At 37.6% G+C, this 13,798-nt stretch overlaps 1 long non-coding RNA gene across 2 annotated transcripts; it reads left to right on the plus strand.

Annotated features, from left to right (window-relative positions):
* LOC109232758 lies at nucleotides 947-9,746 on the plus strand. Of its 2 annotated transcripts, none has more exons than XR_002068983.1 (3): nucleotides 947-1,455; nucleotides 4,653-4,897; nucleotides 9,593-9,746. It is a non-coding gene; the product is annotated as an uncharacterized LOC109232758 (long non-coding RNA). The 2 variants fall into 2 exon arrangements; XR_002068984.1 differs by having other exon boundaries at nucleotides 4,657-4,897.

Here is a 13,798-nt window from a genome sequence, read left to right on the forward strand (position 1 = left end):
CAATGCGACCTTTTATGTGCGCTGGCGACAATGGCTCTTACGCCTTGGGTCGATGCGACCTTTTATGTGCGCTGGCGACAATGGCTCTTACGCCTTGGGTCGATGCGACCTTTTATGTAGGCTTTATTTTTCCCTCGATAAGGATTTTTTGAAAGTGTTTGCCTGACTCTTCGACGATTTTAATAAGAAATCTTGATTGCGAGTCGTCATATGGCGATAATCGAGCACCTCGGGAGGTTTGGCTCGGAGGCTGAGTATCTCGAAGCTAGTGTTTAGGAGCTGACATGGTCGAAGCTCTTTTGCCTATGTCGAGGGTAGCCTATTTAACCAGTTCTTTCCGAAGTATATTCAAAGTAATTGAAGGCCTTTGATTTTGTAGCGACGGTCGGGCGTCCTCGAGTCGCGTTTGTTTGGCTGGTACAACCTTGTGATCGTTGTCATTTGTGTTTGGCCGGAGCCATTTAGTCCCGAGTGAAGTAGTTTCGGCGTCTATATCGAGGGTATGCCTTTTAGGGGTTGTAGACATGTGATTTTTGACCCTTCCCAAGATTTTTCATATTTTAGCACATAAATATTTAATCTAGGCATAATATAGCTATTTCAACTAATTTTTACTCTTTTACTTTATTTTATTACAAGAAAAATGAAAATTACAAAAAAAAATTGTTCCATTAATGTTTTGTTAGTCATTTTTAACCTTGAAAAATACCAAAAAATAGTTTATTTTAACAGTCAGTCTTATTTTAACAGTTATTTCATTTAAGTAGGGCTAATTAATATTTTTAATAATATTTCTATATGGATAGATTTCTAATTAATTAGGCTAGTTTTAAGCGAAGCTAGTTATAAAGGTCCAAGCTTCAAGCCCATAATTCCTAGGCCCAAACACCTAACCTAATCCCTACCCCTATATAATAGTATCTAACACCTAAAATAAACCAAGACCCGAAAAATCCCTAGGACCCTAGAGCTGAAAGAAAAAAGCTGCCAGCAGCTTAAAAAAAAACGCACAGAAGAAGCAGCTGAAAAAATTTGGCCATCCTCTCGCTGGCTTCTCTTCCTCGTAACAACAGCTCCAAACAACTTCCAAAAGTCCTGTTTTCCTCCATGAATATGCCTTGAAAACTCCATAAAAACCAACAAAGAGAGCTCCATTTTCCCACTTAAACAGCCACCCAAAAACAGCTGAAACAACCGTGAACAACCACCAAGACGAACAGCTCCTTAACCTCAAAAATAGCCCCAATTTCTTCCAACAAAACACGCTCAAAACCAGCCGTTAAAACACCATTTTCAATCGAGTTTGAGGTCGCTGCCGAGGTCGCATTCGAGCTCTGTTCGAGTTCCCAACGTCGCCAAGATTCTCTGGTCGAAGGCGAGTTTCCGTTGGATAACTCCGTCCGCTGGTCCGATAGGCAGTAGCTTTTTTCACTTTTGGGGGAGAAGCATCTTGAGGTCCTATTCTCTAATCTTTATTCTACTGTTTCTTTTAATGTAAATGCCTGAAACTTTACTTCTATTTGTGTTAACAACTTGTGTTGGAAATTGATTGATATTTGTTTGTAATAATTTTTGATATGTTGGTTTCTTTTGAGTTCTATTACTGAAGTTTATTCGTGTTCTATCTTTGGGGTATGAGTCAATTTCTTGGTAAGGTTGCTGTATCAATTTGAGAATTAACCTTAAATGATAATTTGAATTTGGGACGACCTAAAAGAATAATAGTGGGCCTTTGATCATTAGTTAAGTTGATTTGGGTTCTTAAGGATTAATTCAGCCGCTACATTTTTGGTTGGCAGCAAATGGTAAGGTTTATGGTCCAATCGATCATTTTAAGCATTGGTAAATTTTATGCATAATTTTTGAGTTGCAATTTTGAACAACTGACTTTTAATTTTTAAGTATTATTCATAAAACTAGAGTACATCACTTTTGTCACAATAATTCCATAACTCTTAATCTCAAATTTAGGAAAATAATTATGAACATCCGTAGTTTGCTTTAGTTGAGTACAATCTTTTGAAATAAAATTGAGGCATGCCATTTAGTTGAATTTTCCATGGCCCTCGCAAAGTTGAAAGTGCGTAGTTGCTTTAGGCGCGCTATTTTAAAAGCTACTTTCCTAAACTCGGGTGTGCATTTCATGTGACCAAAATCCAAATCTCAACAACGTTAAATAAAATGTGTCGCGGACTGCGGGTGCATTTCATGTGGCGTGGTCCAAAGACGTGTTTTAGATGACGTTGAAATCTTCCTTAAAAAATTATAATAATTAAAAGCGGCTTAAAAAGTTAAAATATACCATAGGCTAAAACATGTAATAAAATCAGATAATAGGCCAATTATGATAGTTTAAGCGACCGTGCTAGAACTACGAAATCCGGGGGTGCCTAACACCTTCCCTCGGGTTAACAGAATTCCTTATTCAGAATTTCTGGTTCGCAGACTTCAAAAGGAAAGTCGAAATTTTCCTCGATTTGGGATTTAAAATAAACCGGTGACTTGGGACACCAAATAAACTATCCCAAGTGGCGACTCTGAACAAAAAATGAATAAATAATCCCATTTCGAATAATGTCACTTAAGTGAAAAAACTCCCTTATACACTATCCTTCGGGGTGGTGTGTAAAAAAGGAGGTATGACTGATCTGGCGACTCTGCTGGGGATCCAAACCCAGAGCTTCGGTTCAGTGTTTAAGAATTCGAGCTTAGAATAACTGTAATAGTTGGCTTGTTTTATTATCTGATTTTTCTACATGTTTGAGCCTAATGTGCTAAATGCCGCTTTTACCGCTTTGATATTGTTTGGACTGTATATAAATTGCTACGAAACCCTCTTCTCTCTGAGTCTTCTAAATCATCTGGGAAGTGTACACTTCGTGTAACTTCTTTTCTGTTAGAGTCTTATCCCAATTTTAGAACGAGGTTCGGACAAGTTGCAAAGCCGGCGAAGCTTCTGTATTCCCGGTACGCTGCCCCCTCTCGGCTCGAGCTGTCCGCTCGGGTAAGCCAGGTCTAGAACAATAGACCCAGGTTTTTAAACCTAGTATAACAAAGCCTCATGCCGGATCCCTAGTAGGAACGCTTGTTTGCATCACGTGCATTTGACTTAGGGGACTCAACACAGGGGTTGGGTCCGTCTAGGACAGGTGTACCCAAATTAAAAAGACCATCCTGATGCATCTTACGTGCTACTTGCGCATCTGTTTGTTTCGGCTTGCATGTTGACCGACTTCTAGAATAAGGAAAGAAAATCAAAAAAAAAAAAAATGAAAAAGAAAATCAAAAAGAAAAAATGAGAGGTAGGTATTTAGAAAATTCTGAAACTTTGCCGAAATTCTGAAAAAAAGAAAAGTCATTTCAAATCGAGCCAAAATTTTCAAGGTCATGTTTCCCTTGTTCCGTCAAAACTGACCGAACTACGCGGGTCTGATTTTCACGGGATGTGAGATACGTTGGCAAACCTCATCGGTTCCGACCCCAATTTTCAAACAATCCAAAAATATTTTTTTTGTTCTTTCTTTAGAAATCTTTCCTTAGAAAAATTAAAAAAAAAGTAGTTTTTAAACTCAAAAATGGTTTCCTTCTTTCTAATGTCTCTAATGCGAAAAAAAAGAAAATCAATAAAAAACAAAATCCAAATACGGGTTTCCTTCATTTTAAAGTATTTTTCAAAAAAAAAAAATTCCAAAAAAAAATCAAAACAAAAATCCAAAAAATACTCCTTAGATGTCTTTCTTTCATAAATGTCAATAAAAAGGAATTTTGAAAAATATTGAAGTCCAAAAAAATATGTCTGCTTTTCTTTAGAAGTACTTTTGTAAATAAATAAAAGCTCAGAAATTCAAAATATTTTCTTTAAAAAAAAGTCCCTGTTTCGAAAATTAAGATGTTACATCCAAAATCCAAAGATATTTTCTTTCTTCCTTAAAAAAAAGAGAAAACAAATGAAAATTCAACCAAAAAATATTTTACTTTTGAAATTCCCAAAGTTCCAGTCAAAAGAAAAGGAATTTTTAGAAGTCTTTCTTTTAAAAATAAAATCAAAATCCAAAAAAAAATTCCCTTTCTTCTTTTAAAGCATTTTTTTAGAAAATTCCAAAAGAAATCAAAAAATCAAAAATATTTTTCTTTTGCCTTAAAGCTCCATGATTTGAGTTTTATATATAAAAAAAGAGTTAGTTTACTCAATTCCCAATTCTTCCCGAACTACGCAAGATCTGATTCATGCGGGGTCATGATACGTAGGCAATCCCCATCGGATTCGATCATAGCCATAGAAATAAATTGAGTGAAAAAATAAACTTGAAAAAAAGAAAAAGAAACATTGAGTGAAAAAGAGAAAAAGAAAAATAGTGAAAAAAAAAAGAAGAAAAAAAAAAGAGCGACCAGAAATAAAAGAGTGGCAAAAACAAAAAAAAAGAGAGAAAAATAAAAGAAGAAAAGAAAAAAAAAGGAAGGCAAAAAGAGAGAGGCAAAGATGAAGAAAAGAGGTCCATACTGAAAAAGTTAGTTAAGGCCGGGATGAAACGTGCAACCGTTCAAACACATGGTAGAAGTGTTTAATTGTTAGGTGCATTGCATCCCAACGTGCGATTTCCTATATGTTAAATGTCTCAAAACTAATGAGGTTGTTTGTGTGAACAAATTAGCCAGGTTTTATTCAGGTGGTTGGTTTTGTTGGTACGCGGTGATGAATGCGCAACCTTGCACGTGGCCACAATATTATACACAAAATCGAGTTCTACCTCCCAGAAATGCCCTTCCTTACCAAGCTCCATACAATCCCCAATCAAATGTTTCTCAGTACAATCCTCGCCCAAGAGAACCTTTCAAAAGGAATCAGTTCACCCGCTCCATACAATTCAGCCGCTACATTTTTGGTTGGCAGCAAATGGTAAGGTTTATGGTCCAATCGATCATTTTAAGCATTGGTAAATTTTATGCATAATTTTTGAGTTGCAATTTTGAACAACTGACTTTTAATTTTTAAGTATTATTCATAAAACTAGAGTACATCACTTTTGTCACAATAATTCCATAACTCTTGGCCTTACAATAATCTCAAATTTAGGAAAATAATTATGAACATCCGTAGTTTGCTTTAGTTGAGTACAATCTTTTGAAATAAAATTGAGGCGTGCCATTTAGTTGAATTTTCCATGGCCCTCGCAAAGTTGAAAGTGCGTAGTTGCTTTAGGCGCGCTATTTTAAAAGCTATTTTCCTAAACTCGGGTGTGCATTTCATGTGACCCAAATCCAAATCTCAACAACGTTAAATAAAATGTGTCGCGGACTGCGGGTGCATTTCATGTGGCGTGGTCCAAAGACGTGTTTTAGATGACGTTGAAATCTTCCTTAAAAAATCATAATAATTAAAAGCGGCTTAAAAAGTTAAAATATACCATAGGCTAAAACATGTAATAAAATCAGATAATAGGCCAATTATGATAGTTTAAGCGACCGTGCTAGAACTACGGAATTCGGGGGTGCCTAACACCTTCCCTCGGGTTAACAGAATTCCTTATTCAGAATTTCTGGTTCGCAGACTTCAAAAGGAAAGTCGAAATTTTCCTCGATTTGGGATTTAAAATAAACCGGTGACTTGGGACACCAAATAAACTATCCCAAGTGGCGACTCTGAACAAAAAATGAATAAATAATCCCATTTCGAATAATGTCACTTAAAGTGAAAAAACTCCCTTATACACTATCCTTCGGGGTGGTGTGTAAAAAAGGAGGTGTGACAGGGGTCTTAGAATTTCGATATATAGCCTTAACTTTGAGATCGGGTTTATGCCTTTAGTAAGGTCTTACAAGTTTTACATGCCTTTGAGGTCTTACAATTTTAGATACTTGGTAAAAGTACGGTTCATGCCTTGATTGAGGTCTTACAGATATTGCCACTTGGTACAAGTGTGGTTCATGTCTTGCTTGAGGTCTTACTGATATTGCCACTTGTACCATAGATATTGCCACTTGGTACAAGTGTGGTTCATGCCTTGCTTGAGGTCTTACAGATATTGCCACTTGGTACAAGTGTGGTTCATGCCTTGCTTGAGGTCTTACAGATATTGTTGTTACCTTATACAGATCTTACGAGATCGAGTTTGCCCGCTTGAGGTCTTATGGCCTCGGGTTTTTGATAAGTGGCGATTGGCGATTGACGACAGTCCCCGAGTTATCGAGGATTTCTCGGCTCGGGAGCCATTATGATGGAGATGTCGATCCCCGAGCTATCGAGGATATCTTGGCTCGGGAGCCATTATGATGGAGATGGCGATTGACGGTAGTCCCCGAGTCGTGGAGGGTTTCTCGACTCGAGAGCCATTACTTGTAAACTTGGTATTGCCTCATTGAGGGCTTACGATTCCGGAGTTTCCGACCCAGGGGTCATGTGGACTTGAGTTTTTGACGCCAGTCCCCGAGTGTTCGGGACATTTTTGGCTCTGGAGCTGTTTTGTGATCTCAGTGTTGCCTCATTGAGGGCTTATGAGTTAGGAGCTCCGACCCGGGGGTCGCATTGTATTGAGTCGTCGACGCCAGTCCCCAAGTGTTCAAGATATTTTTGACAGAGGAGCCGTTTTTGCAAAAATACCAAGTCTCTTTTGAAGCGTGAAATGCTTCGATGGAATGTATTCTTCGATTACTTGGTACAAGTATACATGTTTTTGCTGTCAGGGGCCTGGTACATCATTTTCCTGTCGAGACCCCATTCGGCGTATCTTGGCTTCTCCGAGTAGGTGATCTTCGATTGATGGAAAGTATTCTTCGATTGAAGCATGAAATGCTTTGATGGAAAGTATTCTTCGATTACTTGGTACAAGTATACATGTTTTTGCTATCAGGGGCCTGGTACATCATTTTCCTATCGAGACCCCATTCGGTGTATCTTGGTTTTTCCGAGTAGGTGACCTTCCGGGGGGGGGGAGGGGGGGGGGGGGGTAGCCCCCCAGTATTCGAGGTTGATTGCAAAAGAAGCCTTGGATACTTTGTTGAGTCTTTCTTAAGTAGCATATGGATGTTGCCTCGTTAAAAATCTTGCCGGTAAAATCCTTTTTGGGATAAAAACCCGGTCGAAGGAAAGGAGTGCAACGCATGCTTTTGAAACCTAAGGCCTTCGAGTTGGAGAGTGCTTTGGTCGTTTCGATCGGACACCTGCACTCAGGTCAGTGTAGAATGTAATTGAAAGAGAAAGGAGATGGTCACACCTTAGTGTAGAATGTGCCGACGATGTTTTGATCGTTGTGAGCACGTGATTTTTGCCCTATGTGAAATACTCCTACAAATTAAAGAAATAGATTTTTTCCAATTGTTTGCAATTTTATAGGATTTTTGTAGGATTTTTTGTTAATTGTTTGCATTTCTGTGCATGTTTACTTTTATTAAAATCATGAAAAAATACCAAAAATACCATGCATTGAATTGAGATTTTGTTTTCATATTTTAGGATTAATTAGTGAATTATTTGTTTTATTAAGATAAAAATCACAAAATTGGTCGCTTTTTTATTTTTAGCTTTTATGTTTTAGATTAGTAGTTTTTTTTTTGATTTAGGGTTAATTAATTGTTATAAATTTTATTGGATGATTAGCTTAATTTTTACAATTTAGATTAATTTAGGAATTTAATTTAGGATTTTTGTTAATTTAAGAAAAGAAAAAGAAAACAAAAGAAAAGGAAATGGGAAAAAGGGGGGAAAGCTTGTTTTAAAACTCGAATTGAGCCCTTTAAATCGCTGAAGCCCAATTTTTTTTTGCCCCAAATCTGCCCCGAACCCAGGCCCAAACCCAGCCTACCCGGTGCAGTCCCCCACTACACCAAACGACCCCGCTCTACCGTCCTTTGATCACAGCCGTTGGATCCTTGTGATCCAACGGTTCGGAACTGATTAGCCTAAACCTTTATAACTGTCCTAACACAGTCCAACCCCCCTCCACCATACACCACTCAGTTCAACTCTCTCATCTGAAGAAGCCAAACCCTAGCCGCCCTAAATTTCCCGCCGCCTCCGCCATCAACCACCCACCGGAAATTGCCTCATGGCGGTTCCGGTGCTCCAAACTTGCCCAAATTGATACCATGCAACCCTCGTCCCCTCCTCTTTCTAAATCCATCGTCAATTTCCCCAAAAGACACTATCCAAATTAACCAATTTCAGATCTGAAGTTCAACCCCAAAACCCTAGTTCACCCAAATCAACCCAAAACATCACCAGACCATCTCCTCACTCTACTCACCCTTAATATCTCACTGGTTTCCCCAAACAACCCTACAAAACTCCGCAATTTCAAATCCAAGAATGAGTTCTGTTTGTTACGAAGAAAAGCATCAAGTTGCTGTTTCAATCATTGTTCGAGTCCCAAGATTTTTCTGTCGTTTTCCTTCGCGGGTTAGGCTTTCAGGAGTCTTTTCTTTCCAGGAGATTCGGTCAAAGCCACGAAAGACCGGATCCATTGAAGGAAAAGACCTCTGTTGGTCAATCAAGGCGGAGACGACATCACAAGCTGTCTTGGTTGCTTTTTACTCCACAAATGGTAAGGTCTCACCATTTACCCCTCCATTTTTCTTCCATTTTCTTCAATATTCAAGTCAGTTTTCTTTTAGGTTATTTTTCAGTTTATAAATCTGTTTGTTATTCATTTTTAAGAGTCATCCCTATTTCAGTCTTTGGACGTGTTTAGTCGGTAGTTTTAGGGTTCATTAAATTATGCGTTTTCATCATAATCATCAGTTGGTCAATTTTTCGGCTAGGGTTTGTTAATATTGGTTTAGATTGTGTCTAGTTAGTCCAATTTAAAATCAGTATGCTAGTTTCCTTTTGTTGTTATGATTCCCTGGTATAATAATATTGGTTTGTTCAATAGGTTTAATTCTTAGAAAATGGTTCATTATTGATTAATTCTAGACTCATGTTAGTGCTAGGTTTAACTATTTTTGCTTTTTGTCTCATTTTCGATTTCAGTTCATGCTAAAAGAATTTAGGTTTAGTTAAAGGTTTAATTGAATTGGGATTTGTTCCTTTGATCTTTATTTCTTTTTGATTCTGGATTTGTGTTTGTTAGTCTTGGTTTGTTAGCTAGCAGAAACTCCTAGGGTCCTAATTGAACAATAAAGAAACTTAAGGGGTTTATTTGAAAGGTGGGTAAACTGAGTAGGGTAAAAGAACCTACTGGAAGGTTCTAGAATAGGGGACAATTGGCTTCATTTGGTTAGCACAACATGCATAAACTAATGAGGGACAACCAGCTGTCCAAGTTGGTTAAAAAAGATGCCTTGTGGCTGAAGGAATGATTCCATTATTCTCTTCAGCACATGGCACTCCTCAATGGCTATATATAGACCTTTCTTTCACTATAAAATACAGATTCGGAACCCTAAAAAAGAACCAAAAGTTTCTGCATTGCTTCATCGAGAAATTGGCTAGATTACTTCTGATTTTTTCCTTTATCAAGAGTTTAGAAAATCTCTACTGGAATTCTGGGTTGAATATGGGTTGAATCAAGGCTGGGTGTTGCTGATATTTGCTGCTATTTTCATTAGCTTGTTGTGCTGAATCCTTAATCCATTTTTGCTTTGTTTTGATATCCAGGTACCCTTTGAACCTTTAAATGATCAGAGAAGCTGGGAGCCTGTATCTGTTTATTATAATGAAACTTAGTTTGCTTAAATGTTTGTTTAAATCTCATATAGATGTTTTATGTAATATGATACTTGATCACGCCCAACTCTAGTCCTAAAAAGGATAAGCGCTCGGTGCAAATATAATCCGGTCTAAAAGTCCGGAGTCGAATCTCACAGAGAACTAAGGCTTAGCTATATCTATTTAATATCACTAAGAAGACAAGTTTGAACAATTTCCTAAATTATAAAGATTGAGATTTATATTTCTAACTAATTAACTAGCAAATACTACAAAGCGGTAAAATTATCAACTAACGAGACAAAGGGTTGGAGACTAAATTAAGGAGGTCTAGAGTTATGATTTTCCCAATTGTTGATTTCATTAGTTGTATGTTTCTTATAGCTTTGACTTAGTTGCCTCTATCAATCATGAACTCTCCAGCTATCATAAATCTCTCTCAAGTAATTATGATAATTTACTAGACGCACTCTCTCAAGCTACGCTAGCTAGATTCACATTACAGTTCACTTAGACCGCACCCGATGTATCGTTATCTCTAATCCAACCTCTAAACCCTCGGTTATGACTCTCGCCTATACTCCGAGAGTGATGTTGTTCAAACAAGTACCTAAATATACACTCTCTCTCAAACAGATACATAATAAATAGAAACGGCTAATTGAGGATCCTTTCAGTTAACCAAAATAAAAACGAAGTTGAACAAATAGAGAAACAACTAACTCAAAACTATATTAATATAACAACCAATTCATCCCCAAAAGGTTCCATCAAAACCCTAGAAAACGAATTAGCTATTCATACTAGCATGTAAAACTACAATACTAAAAATCATAAACAACAATAAAAATAGGAAGAGGAAGGAAAAACTCGTAGAAGAATTCTCCTCCTTGCCCCCAATGTGTTCTTGCCTCCTTAGGTCGAATCTATGTCCAAAAATAAATCCCCCTCTCTTCAAAATAGGTTTAGGACCCATTTTATACAAGTTGGAATAGTGTAGGGCCGAAATAACCTTGTACCGGACGAAATAGGACTTTTTTTTGACGCCTGGAGCGGCTCGGCCGCGGCCAAAACGCGGTAGGACCGCGGCTAGACAAGCTCTCTGATTTTCTGCCGCGGTCAGTTCCGCGGTCGCGGTATCGACCGCATTTTTCACCCTGTTCTGTTCAGAATTTGGAAAAACGTAAAACATGAAAGTTGTATCCCTTTGAGTTACCTTTCCAACTATATATTTTGGTGCCCAAATGGAGTTCTGAGCAAAACGTTATGTGCATTTTACTAGACAGTGCGCAATATGCCTACTCGAGTCTTCGTTTGTTCTCAACTATCAAATTTGACCCCCGAACACGATCCCGGCTTAATTCCTTGAGCTTTTACTCAGACTTCAAAGCTTCAAATCACTTAAATTCATTCCATAACATCTATATAGCTCGGAATCACACCTACAAGGTATAAAACACACAATTAGTGCAAAACACTAGCGATTAAAGCGGAAAGTCAACTAAAGTGCAGTAACTTAGAGTGTAATAAGCGACTAAAATACGTAATTATATCCTATCATCAACACCCACACTTAAATCATTGCTCGTCCTCGAGCAATCAAACTACATTTTTTTTTATAGACACGACCTTTTTAAACAATTCTCCTAATGCAGCACACCAAGAGTATTTAAAATAGACTAAGCACAAAAGCGTAACATCTTCACCTCAAGATTTGACTCACAAGTGCCACGCATTATTCACAAATCACCTACTTACTCTAACATAGAGGTCACTGACATTACCTTTCCTTCATGAATCAAGTGCCCTCACAACACAAGAGATTAGTTCCACACAATAAAATTTAAGAACACTTAGGAACTCAAGATAGAAAGAATTCACTCACTCTCAGAAATAACATTCATATGCCACAAAAGATGCACCATAAGCTTGCCCGTAGTGTACTACTCCACTAATCGAGCTCATTCAATCTAGGATCAATTAGGACTTTTATTTGGTTGTAATGTAGGCTACGGGACGGGTAGGATATATTTAGATATAAGAGTGACTACACCTCCCTAAGCACTTTAATACATATACTTTAACATTCAAACCCCATACTTATGTCGAACCAAACTCCACCTTCACATCAATGTATATTACCCCATACTTCTTTAAGTACAATTACAACAAGAGTCACCACTTATTAAAGAAATACTTTTTTTTTCACAGCAATACAACTATATTTTTTTTCAATTCAAGTGGCTCTTACTTGTTCAAAACAGTGCACCTTTCTCCTGATTTTATTAGTTCCACTCAAAAGCCAAACCAACCACCCCACACTTTAACTTTTACATAAATCATCACAATTCAAGTGCTTATGAGAGGTTAAAAGGTTCAAATAGATAGTCCATTCAAACAATTGGGTAAGACTTGTAATGTGGTTGCCAAAGAAATAGAATTAGAGGCTCAAATGGGTTAACTACGATACATAACAATTAGGCAGGTAAAATATTCATATCTGGCTCAACAAAGAAATGCCTATATCACTTCCTAGACTGGATAAAACTACTATTTCGCTTTGCAAATACACGGGGCAAGTTCTAGGCATCAAATGCAATGCACAGAATATAACAAATCCTTACACACACATGGCACATAACTCACTCAAGATTGGTTTCATCAAGACACTCTAGTCAAAGCAGTTAAGCAGAGTTAAGATCATACAATTTAAGGTACTTATACAAGAGTCAAAAACTGAGCCTAAGCGTCACAGCCAAAGTACTCACTATTCTCAAGGCATAACCAAGTCAAGAGATATTGCTTCAATTCAAAGCACAAAACAATGGCTCCTACTCCCCAAAAAAAAAAAACTAACTACACCCGGTTCAAATAAAACCCTTGGAAAAGAACCGTGGCCCAAAGAAAAACCAAGGGGGAATTATTACACTACCTACAAAGAAAATCTTTTTGTTTTTTTTCTTTAGAATTAAATACCTCAAGAAAATTGTCTAATAGATCCATCGTCGGGAAAAGTCCAATCTTTTAAAAAAAATACTATTTAATTAAACTAATACAGCAAAAGTAGCATGAAAAATCACCCAGACAATCTCATCTCCCCACACTTAAAATTGTGCATTGTCCCCAATGCACTGCATAACCATAAGAGAGTAAGAGAAACTCCCTGGTAGGCCAAAGGCCGAAGCACTAGCAGTTCATGGGGTACTCAGACTTCTCCCAGGCTTGGTCCTTCGTGCGGGTACCTCACACTTAGTTCCAACCACTTGATTTGCTGTTGCATCCTTCCAATACCTTTGATTTCCATGCTCCTAAAAAGTAAATAAAAAAAATTGACACTACAAAAATAATACAATTAAAAAAATAAAAAATAAATAAAAGAAAGCAATAAAGCTGGGTTGCCTCCCAACAAGCGCTTGATTTAACGCCGCGGCACGACGCGAAACACTTTTTGCCTCCACCTCAAACTTATGAATTGAACCCCAAGTTTTGCTTCAAGCTTATGATTATGCTCTTGGGGCGGTACAAATTCTTGTGAGCCAAAAATTAGATAAAATTTTATGCACTTGTTGGCTCTCGACCGAGGAGTGTCACCTTGCCTAGACGGCCTTGAGAAATCCAAAATATAAGGCTCATCTACCTCTTCCTTGAACTCCTTTTTATGCTCATAAGGGTGAATTTCCATTTCACCGTCTGAACATAATGTAGAGAAGTGTTTGGAATGAGGCCCAACGCGCTCAAATACATGAACTTCAAGATTTTTAACCTCCTCAACACCAATCACACTAGAGTCAACTAAATTTGTATCTTCAACGTCCTTGGTTGACTCTAGTATTACTTATTCAACATTGACATCCTCAAATTCTAGTTGGCTAGGTTGTTGATGTTCTACTCTGACCTCCCCAATTAACACGTCAAATTCATGCTCTTCTTGGCTGCTATCCTCAATATTGGCTTGTTGAGAATTAAAAGCTCCAACCACTTGACTCAATTGAGCCTCCAACTTGCGAATAGTTGCCTCTTGCCTTTCTATGTGCAATTGTTTCTCATTGTTTTGTTCCAGAAGGCACTTTAGCATATCCTTGATCTCCTTCAGGTCTGCATTCCCAGGTTCTTTGTTCCTATTAACTTCACAAGAAAAGGTAGAACCATCATAGT

This window comes from Nicotiana attenuata, chromosome 9 (assembly GCF_001879085.1).
Source record: "Nicotiana attenuata strain UT chromosome 9, NIATTr2, whole genome shotgun sequence".
NCBI classification, from domain to species: Eukaryota; Viridiplantae; Streptophyta; class Magnoliopsida; order Solanales; family Solanaceae; genus Nicotiana; species Nicotiana attenuata.